The sequence below is a fragment of the Giraffa tippelskirchi genome, chromosome 3 (genome assembly GCF_054371585.1).
Source record: "Giraffa tippelskirchi isolate mGirTip1 chromosome 3, T2T-mGirTip1v1.2.pri, whole genome shotgun sequence".
NCBI lineage: Eukaryota > Metazoa > Chordata > Mammalia > Artiodactyla > Giraffidae > Giraffa > Giraffa tippelskirchi.
Genome location: NC_137277.1, coordinates 130,096,023 through 130,105,160, shown reverse-complemented (window position 1 = coordinate 130,105,160; position 9,138 = coordinate 130,096,023). Strand labels below are relative to the sequence as shown.

Below are 9,138 nucleotides of genomic sequence, written 5' to 3'. Positions count from 1 at the left end.
CCCATTAAATCCTGGCAGAAGCTCAGTGAGGAAAATGCCCTTAGGATCTCCATTTTACAGATGAGAAAATGAAGGCTCTGACTGTTTCATACCAGGGCTACAGAGCAAGAAGTGGTAGCTTTGAATTCTAGAACATCCCCCTTTGATTTTCAGGGTTAATGAGATGAGCAATATGATTCTCATCACTTCGTAGTGTTTTATTCCACATCTTCTCCAGGAACCATCAGAGCCCTCGGGTGGGGCTGCTGCCTCTGTGTGTGGCAGAGAATTCACTGGAAAACCTGCCCAGTTTTTGAGCAGCCCTGGTTATGTGTCATATAAAGTGTACATTTTAATTCCCGTAGGAAATGGCTGCTCCTCTGAGGTGAGCGTTTTTTCCTGCTAGACAAGGAGAAGCCTGAACCTCAGGTGCCTGGTACATCTCCCAAATACAGGAGACACCCTGGGCAGTGGCTTCTTTGCCAGCAGGAGCAGCGATGCCAATGTGTGCAGGGGTGCAGAGTGAGCTTAGGGCTGGGGGGTGGGGGTAGGGTAGAAATGGGGTGGGGCTCTCTGAATAGTGGTGAGAAAGATCTCTGAACAGATCTAGGTACAACTGTTTTAAAAAGCACTCAAAATATCCAGGCTCAGGGCACTGAGGTGAAATATACAAGAAAGAAATTCTCAAGGTCCTTCTCTCTCTGAGTCCTTGTCTCCTTGTATGTTCTGTCGGGTAGGTCTTCTATGATGGGGACTAGAGATAATGTTGATTGAACTGTATGGGACTTCACACACATTAGTTTCTGTCCCAGGGTGGGAGCTCTAGGCACCAAGAGATCCAGGATCTGCAATGCATGGTCATGCACCCACCGGGCAGTAACTGGGGCTGTGATCCCAGGCTCTCAAAAAGTGGGAGAAATTTAAATTGGGGGCCTGAAGGATATTGGAAAGACAGACTGAAAGAGATTAATTGGTTTAAAGAGTGCCCTTAGCAATCAGTTCTCAACCCTGTCTGGTTAGAATTGCTCAGGGAGCTTCTAAACATGCTAGAGTGCAGGCTGCCTCTGTAGAAATTTGGATTCGTTTGATCTTGGGTGGGCCCAGGCATGGGCCCATTTTTAAATCTGCCTGGGATAATAATGTGTCGCCAGAGTTGAAACCACCAATTACAGCAGAGACTGAAGGCCAGCTGTTTAGGTCCCACCAGGCATGAGCCAGAGTTCCCAGGGCACTTTCCCCAAGGGCAGCACAGTAACAGGCAGCTTTGTAGGAACAGTATCAAAACTCACAAAGCCAGGCAGGTACCACCAGGCATGCTCCTGGAGATGCTGGGCCAGTGCTTCTCCACCTCCAGTGGGAACTAGACAAGGAGAAACCTGAGCCTCAGGTGGGAACTGCACAACGTGGACTGTGTTTTTGGGGGCAACCACAAAGCACAGAAATACTTCATTCAAGATTTCCATTCACTGTCCAGCCATGAGACAGGGGGAAGGATGAGAAAACCCATGACTGTCCCTCCAGCCCAGCTTTTCAGTAGAATGTGGTACTGCCCCTCAGGAGAAGACAAGGCTACAGATCTGAGGCCTTGAGCTGTGCTCTCTACCCAAGCTCCTCACAGCACAGGGCAGGTCTTAACTAGCTTGGCCTGGTCTGCATCTGTGTAGTCAATTCTCCGTTTTGCAGGAGAGGATTTTCCTGTTTATGGTTTACATGTCGCTGACTTTTAATTCCAGCCTGGGTTTTTCCACTGTTCCACACCCTCCTGGGTCTTCTTCCCTATGGCCTGGATAGCACGCAGATTCCTTTAATTGTTATCTGCACAGACTAGGATGTCAAACTGGTTCTCAGTGTTGGACTTGGCTCTCAATACACCACAGACACTAAGTAGATGTCTGTTAATTGATTGGTTGTGACCACCAGGTCATGCAGTGTAGATCAAAGCCTAAGAGAATTATTTTTGTATTGTCTTCTTTTCTTCATTGTGCTAATGAGCAAGAGTTGACTGTGATACTTTCTTGGTTGAGTAATTGCCCTTTTTGCAAATACCTTCCAAGTCCAGAAATAAAGAACAGAGATTTTCTCTTTATTGCTAAAGTGTTAGATATATTCTTGTTATTGCTAAAGTGTAGTCTTTCTCTGGGCTTCCCTGGTGGCTCAGATAGTAAAGAATCTGCTTGGAATGTGCAAGACAGGGGTTCGATCCTTGGATCACAAAGATCCCCTGGAGAATGGAATGGCTACCCACTCCAGTATTCTTGCCTGGAGAATTCCATGGACAGAGGAGCCTGGTGGGCTACAGTCCATGGGGTCCCAAAGAGTCTGACACGACTGAGTGACTAACACTCTCACTTTTTTTCACTATCTTTCTACAGCCTTTTGATGGTCCTGTTGTATTTTGGACAGAAAATGTAATCTAGCAGAGTTTGCACAGACATCCAACCTGAACTTTATTTTTACCATTTAACCATAGAGGTGCTATATTTAATAATTATTATATTACTATTTAAATGTGTTTTTAAAGTTTAGAGAGGCAAGTCTTTTTAAGAGAACAGATGTCTGAGCTCAATGCCAAAATAACTTCAGAAACCACCATGGTTAATGATGGGTTTACATAATGCTTAGTTTAAAAAATGAAGGTGAATTAATCTGGTGAATACAGGAGCCAACTCCTAATTTTCAAAAGGTTATCAGCAGGGTTTGTTGCATACTCTGGGAGTCAGTCTTTAAGCTGTTAGTTATTCTAAGAGAGGATGTTTTGATTTGAAAAGGGGAGAGCCACATGGAATAAAGTTCTCTCCTAGAAAAGATGGTGCAAAAAATTTATGTCCTTTAAGATGGGCAAAATGTAATCTAGCATTAGCAACAAAACAAGATGTAAAGGATTTTATGGTTTTGTCTTTGCACTCTTTTAATTTAATTAGTATTCTTTTAAATGGGCTTCCCTGGTTACTCAGTGGTAAAGAATTCACCTGCAATGCAGAAGATGCATGCGGGAGACATGGGTTCGATCCCTGGGTCAGGAAGATCCCCTGGAGAAGGAAATGGCAACCCACTCCAGTATTTCTGCCTGGAAAATTCCATGAACAGAAGAGCCTGGCAGGCTACAGTCCATGGGGTCATAAAAGAGTCTGACATGACTTAGTGACTAAAGAACAACAACAACAAAGGATACTTTAATTAGTATTCATAGCACATAGGGCTTCCCTGATGGCTCAGATGGTAAAACGTCTTCCTGCAATGCAGGAGACCCAGGTTCAATCCCCGAGTCAGGAAGGTACCCCTGGAGAAGGAAATGGCAACCCACTCCAGTACTCTTGCCTAGAAAATTCCACGGACAGAGGAGCCAGAGAGGCTACAGTCCTTGGGGTCACAAAGAGTCGGACACGGCTGAGAGACTTCCCTTTCTATAACACATAGCACCTGCAGAAATCTGCTAGTGTTTTCTCAGTTGTATGTTCTTTCAGTTGTATATTCTTTCAGACTGGGTCCTTCACCAATTTCTTTGCAAGTAATAGTCCATATTTTTCATTTGATTATGAATTAGTAGTTATGGTAGTGGTAGTGTTTCTGGTGTAGTGTATTTAAATAATTCTCATGACATTTCTAGTTATCTTTCTCATAGTTAATCTGAATATGTCTGTCCAGCCCTCTTGCTGCTTTGATGTAGTTTGGGCTCATTCTTTTTGAATCCTTCTCATCTTCTCTGTCTTTTGTTACAGCTGCATTTTGAGAGCTGAGACTTGTTTATCCATTATTTCTCTGTGGCACAGTGATGCAGAGATAGAGAAGACAGAGCTCAGTGGCAGTGGGATACAGCTCTGGCTGAAAGGTCTGCATTCAACTTTCTGTTTTGAGATATTTTTGTTTGTTTGTTTTTAATTTTCTTCTGTTTTTTCTTGTTTCCTTTTTTTTTTATTTTTTTAAAATTTCATTTTGTTGTTCTTTGAGATCATTTTTTATGTCCTGTACCAGAGGCTACTCCACTCAGCCAAGGGTATATGCTGTTTGGGGACTTAGCTAATCTTTCCCCCACCTATCAGAGTGTCTTGGATTATGGGATGCTTGAATGGCATTCTCTGCCCTGGTGTGTTCCTCTTTTTTCTGCTGAGGACACAGCATATGTTAAGATCCCTTCTTTCAGTGACATTTTTTACATTCCTCAGGGCAACTCCAATTAACTCGTTGATCCTCTTCTCTTCAGTTTAAAAAATAACCCTCAGATTTTTCTTGACTTTTGTACTGTTCTGATGCCCTTGGTCCGTTTGTGGTGTGGAGACAGGGTCAAAAGCTCTGACAGGATGGACACTCAGACTTGACTTAAGAATTTCTTGCCTTGACTACCACATAAACTGTATCTGTTTATGTTACAAGACTGTTCCCCTCTCACTGTTTGGTTGTTATTGGTGAGTTTGGGGAAGATCCTAACAAATTAGTTTTCACTTGTTTCATTAGGGACAGAATGCTGGTTTGTCTGTGATACTGCTTCCCCCTCATCTCAACCCTAAACTCTAAAGCAGTTTTATGATGAAGAGCCAGAGTCATTCTTGGGAGTTGAAATGATGTTCAGGTGAGAAAACATGGTCTTCTCTGGAAACCAGAGAAAAAGTAAGAAGTGAATAATTATAATTATAAATTTGGTGAGCATTCAAGTTGAATTTAGGTGTTGGTAGTTATTTAAAATCTTCTAAATTTTAAGTTTGTTATTTCAAAGTAGAAATTAAGTTTAATTAATATGCAAGCTTTCATCTTCAGGAAAAAGATATATATTTTAATGGGAAGCACATGTTTGCATAGTTTTAAATCTTGCTTTCTCTCAGTTGTCAGAAGTGAGTCTAATCATTTGCTTACGAAACTACTGTCAGCCACCACCTTGTGGAAACCACCTGAATTGCAAGAAAATTGTAAATAAACCTTAAAGGCTCGTTCTCACCCTTGGCTGACTGTAGAATCACATGATGAGATTTTTTAAAGTACTGTTTTACTTGGATCCTAACACTTTAAATTCTGATTTAATTGATCTAAGGTTCTTATCTACTGCTTCTAACTGTATTATTTGGAAGTCTCCAAGATAATTCTGAAGTGGTGCCCAGCTGCCTCCTTTTTCTTTTTCTTCTCTCCTTCTTCCTTTCTACTGCATTATCTTCAACCCCTGCGCATATCTCAGTTCCTCAGGTTCTCTTTCTAACCAGGTCCACCTAGAATAGTTGAAGTTCAAGAGCCCTCATCAATAGAAGCTCCTATTCTCTTCCAACTTATTGGTCTACTCAGAAGCATCTGCGTGTAAATGAAAACACTAGGGAAAATGCCTTATCCTATTCCCCAGTTAATAATTTCTAATGGTGATTTTAGCTGGTACAGAGAACTCCATGCCACATAAGATAAGGGCTTTTTCACCTACTGGTTTGTCTGATCTTTTTTCTAAATTGTTTCCTAAACAGTGTTCTGTTGTTTTTTTAATGTCTCCTTAGATTTGTTCTTGATGCAAAATTTTCCAACAAAGAGTCATAACCAATGAGGCCATCTGAACAGTCCTATGATTAAAAGAAAATATAAAACCTTACTGTTTGAATGAAAATGAAAACACAACAACCCAAAGCCTATGGGACACTGTAAAAGCAGTGCTAAGGAGAAGGTTCATAGCAATACAGGCTTACCTCAACAAACAAGAAAAAAGTCAAATAAATAACCTAACTCTATATCTAAAGCAACTAGAGAAGGAAGAAATGAAGAACCCCAGGGTCAGTAGAAGGAAAGAAATCTTAAAAATTAGGACAGAAATAAATGCAAAAGAAACAAAAGAGACCATAGCAAAAATCAACAAAGCTAAAAGCTGGTTTTTTGAGAAGATAAATGAAATTGACAAACCGTTAGCCAGACTCATCAAGAAACAAAGGGAGAAGAATCAAATCAACAAAATTACAAATGAAAATGGAGAGATCACAACAGACTACACAGAAATACAAAGGATCATAAAAGACCACTACCAACAGCAATATGCCAATAAAATGGACAACTTGGAAGAAATGGACAAATTCTTTGAAAAGTATAACTTTCCAAAACTGAACCAGGAAGAAATAGAAGATCTTAACAGACCCATCACAAGCACGGAAATTGAAACTGTAATCAGAAATCTTCCAGCAAACAAAAGCCCAGGACCAGACAGCTTCACAGCTGAATTCTACCAAAAATTTAGAGAAGAGCTAACACCTATCCTACTCAAACTCTTCCAGAAAATTGCAGAAGAAGGTAAACTTCCAAACTCATTCTATGAGGCCACCATCACCCTAATTCCAAAACCAGACAAAGATGCTACAAAAAAAGAAAACTATAGGCCAATATCACTGATGAACATAGATGCAAAAATCCACAGAATCCAAAAACATATTAAAAAGGTCATACATCATGACCAAGTGGGCTTTATCCCAGGGATGCAACGATTCTTCAATATCCGCAAATCAATCAATATAATACACCACATTAACAAATTGAAAGATAAAAACCATGTGATTATCTCAATAGATGCAGAAAAAGCCTTTGACAAAATTCAACATCCATTTATGATAAAACCCTCCAGAAAGCAGGAATAGAAGGAAGGAACATACCTCAACATAATAAAAGCTATATATGACAAACCCACAGCAAACATTATCCTCAATGGTGAAAAATTGAAAGCATTTCGCCTAATGTCAGGAACAAGGCAAGGATGCCCACTCTCACCACTACTATTCAACATAGTTTTGGAAGTTTTGGCCACAGCAATCAGAGCAGAAAAAGAAATAAAAGGAATCCAGATAGGAAAAGAGGAAGTAAAACCCTCACTGTTTGCAGATGACATGATCCTCTACATAGAAAACCCTAAAGATTCCACCAGAAAATTACTAGAGCTAATCAATGAATATAGTGAAGTTGCAGGATATAAAATTAACACACAGAAATCCCTTGCATTCCTATACACTAACAATGAGAAAACAGAAAGAGAAATTAAGGAAACAATACCATTCACCATTGCAACGAAAAGAATAAAATACTTAGAATATATCTACCTAAAGAAACAAAAGACCTATATATAGAAAACTATAAAACACTGGTGAAAGAAATCAAAGAGGACACAAATAGATGGAGAAATATACCGTGTTCATGGATTGGAAGAATCAATATAGTGAAAATGAGTATACTACCCAAAGCAATCTATAGATTCAATGCAATCCCTATCAAGCTACCAATGGTAATTTTCACAGAACTAGAACAAATATTTCACAATTTGTATGGAAATATAAAAAACCTCAAATAGCCAAAGCAATCTTGAGAAAGGAGAACGGAACTGGAGGAATCAACCTGCCTGACTTCAGGCTCTACTACAAAGCCACAGTCATCAAGACAGTATGGTACTGGCACAAAGACAGAAATATAGATCAATGGAACAAAATAGAAAGCCCAGAGATAAATCCACACACCTATGGACACCTTATCTTCGACAAAGGAGGCAAGAATATACAATGCAGAAAAGACAATCTCTTTAACAAGTGGTGCTGGGAAAACTGGTCATCCACTTGTAAAAGAATGAAATTAGAACACTTTCTAACACCATACACAAAAATAAACTCAAAACAGATTAAATATCTAAACGTAAGACCAGAAACTATAAAACCCCTAGAGGAAAACATAGGCAAAACACTCTCTGACATAAACCACAGCAGGATCCTCTACGACCCACCTCCTAGAATATTGAAAATAAAAGCAAAAATAAACAAATGGGACCTAATTAAAATTAAAAGCTTTTGCACAACAAAGGAAACTATAAGCAAGGTGAAAAGACAGCTTCCAGAATGGGAGAAAATAATAGCAAACCAAGCAACAGACAAACAAATAATCTCAAAAATATACAAGCAACCCCTGCAACTGAATTCCAGAAAAATAAACGACCCAAGCAAAAAATGGGCCAAAGAACTAAACAGACATTTCTCCAAAGAAGACATACAGATGGCTAACAAACACATGAAAGGATGCTCAACATCACTCATTATTAGAGAAATGCAAATCAAAACCACAGTGAGGTACCATTTCACGCCCGTCAGAATGGCTGCTATCAAAAAGTCTACAAGCAATAAATGCTGGAGAGGGTGTGGAGAAAAGGGAACTCTCTTACACTGTTGGTGAGAATGTAAACTAGTACAGCCACTATGGAGAAGAGAACAGTGTGGAGATTCCTTAAAAAACTGAAAATAGAACTGCCATATGACCCAGCAATCCCACTGCTGCGCATACACACCAAGGAAACCAGAATTGAAAGAGACACGTGTACCCCAATGTTCATTGCAGCACTGTTTATAATAGTCAGGACATGGAAGCAACCTAGATGTCCATCAGGAGACGAATGGATAAGGAAGCTGTGGTACATATGCACAATGGAATATTACTTGGCCATTAAAAAGAATACATTTGATTCAATTCTATTGAGATGGATGAAACTGGAGCCCATTATACAGAGTGAAGTAAGCCAGAAAGAAAAACACCAATACAGTATACTAATGCATATATATGGAATTTGAAAGATGGTAACGATAACCCTATATGCGAGACAGAAAAAGAGACACATGCACAGAACAGTCTTCCGGACTCTGTGGGAGAAGGTGAGGGTGGGACGATCTGAGAGAATAGCATTGAAACATGTGTATTATCATATGTGAAACAGAACACCAGTCCAGGTTTGATGCATGAGACAAGTGCTCAGGGCTGGTACAATGGGATGACCTAGAGGGATGGGATGGGGAGGGAAGTGGGAGGGGGGTTCAGGATGGGGAACACATGTAAACCCATGGCTGATTCATGTCAACGTATGGCAAAAACCACAACAATGTTGTAAAGTAATTAGCCTCCAACTAAAATAAATTAATTAATTAAAAAAAAAACACTGTTTTACTCAGCGTTTTTCTAGATTGTTAGCAGAATCTCTTTCCCAGAGTATAATTAAGACTATAGTTTTTAAAAACCTATTTAGTTTAGGGGGCTTCCCAGGTGGCACAGAGGTAAAGAATCCACACTCATGCATGCCTTTAGTTTAGGATATACACTACTATATTTAAATAGATAACCAATAAGGACCTACTGTATAGTACAGGGAACACTGCTCAATATTCTGTAATAACCTAAATGGGAGAA

General features: G+C 39.8%; 1 long non-coding RNA gene across 1 annotated transcript; it reads left to right on the top strand.

The window, feature by feature from the left end:
• Window positions 1-2,276: 2,276 nt before the first annotated feature.
• Window positions 2,277-7,580, top strand: LOC145540923 (uncharacterized). The gene is made up of 4 exons (XR_014078641.1): window positions 2,277-2,451; window positions 3,699-3,808; window positions 4,432-4,546; window positions 5,448-7,580. It is a non-coding gene; the product is annotated as an uncharacterized LOC145540923 (long non-coding RNA).
• The last annotated feature ends 1,558 nt before the right edge of the window (window positions 7,581-9,138 follow it).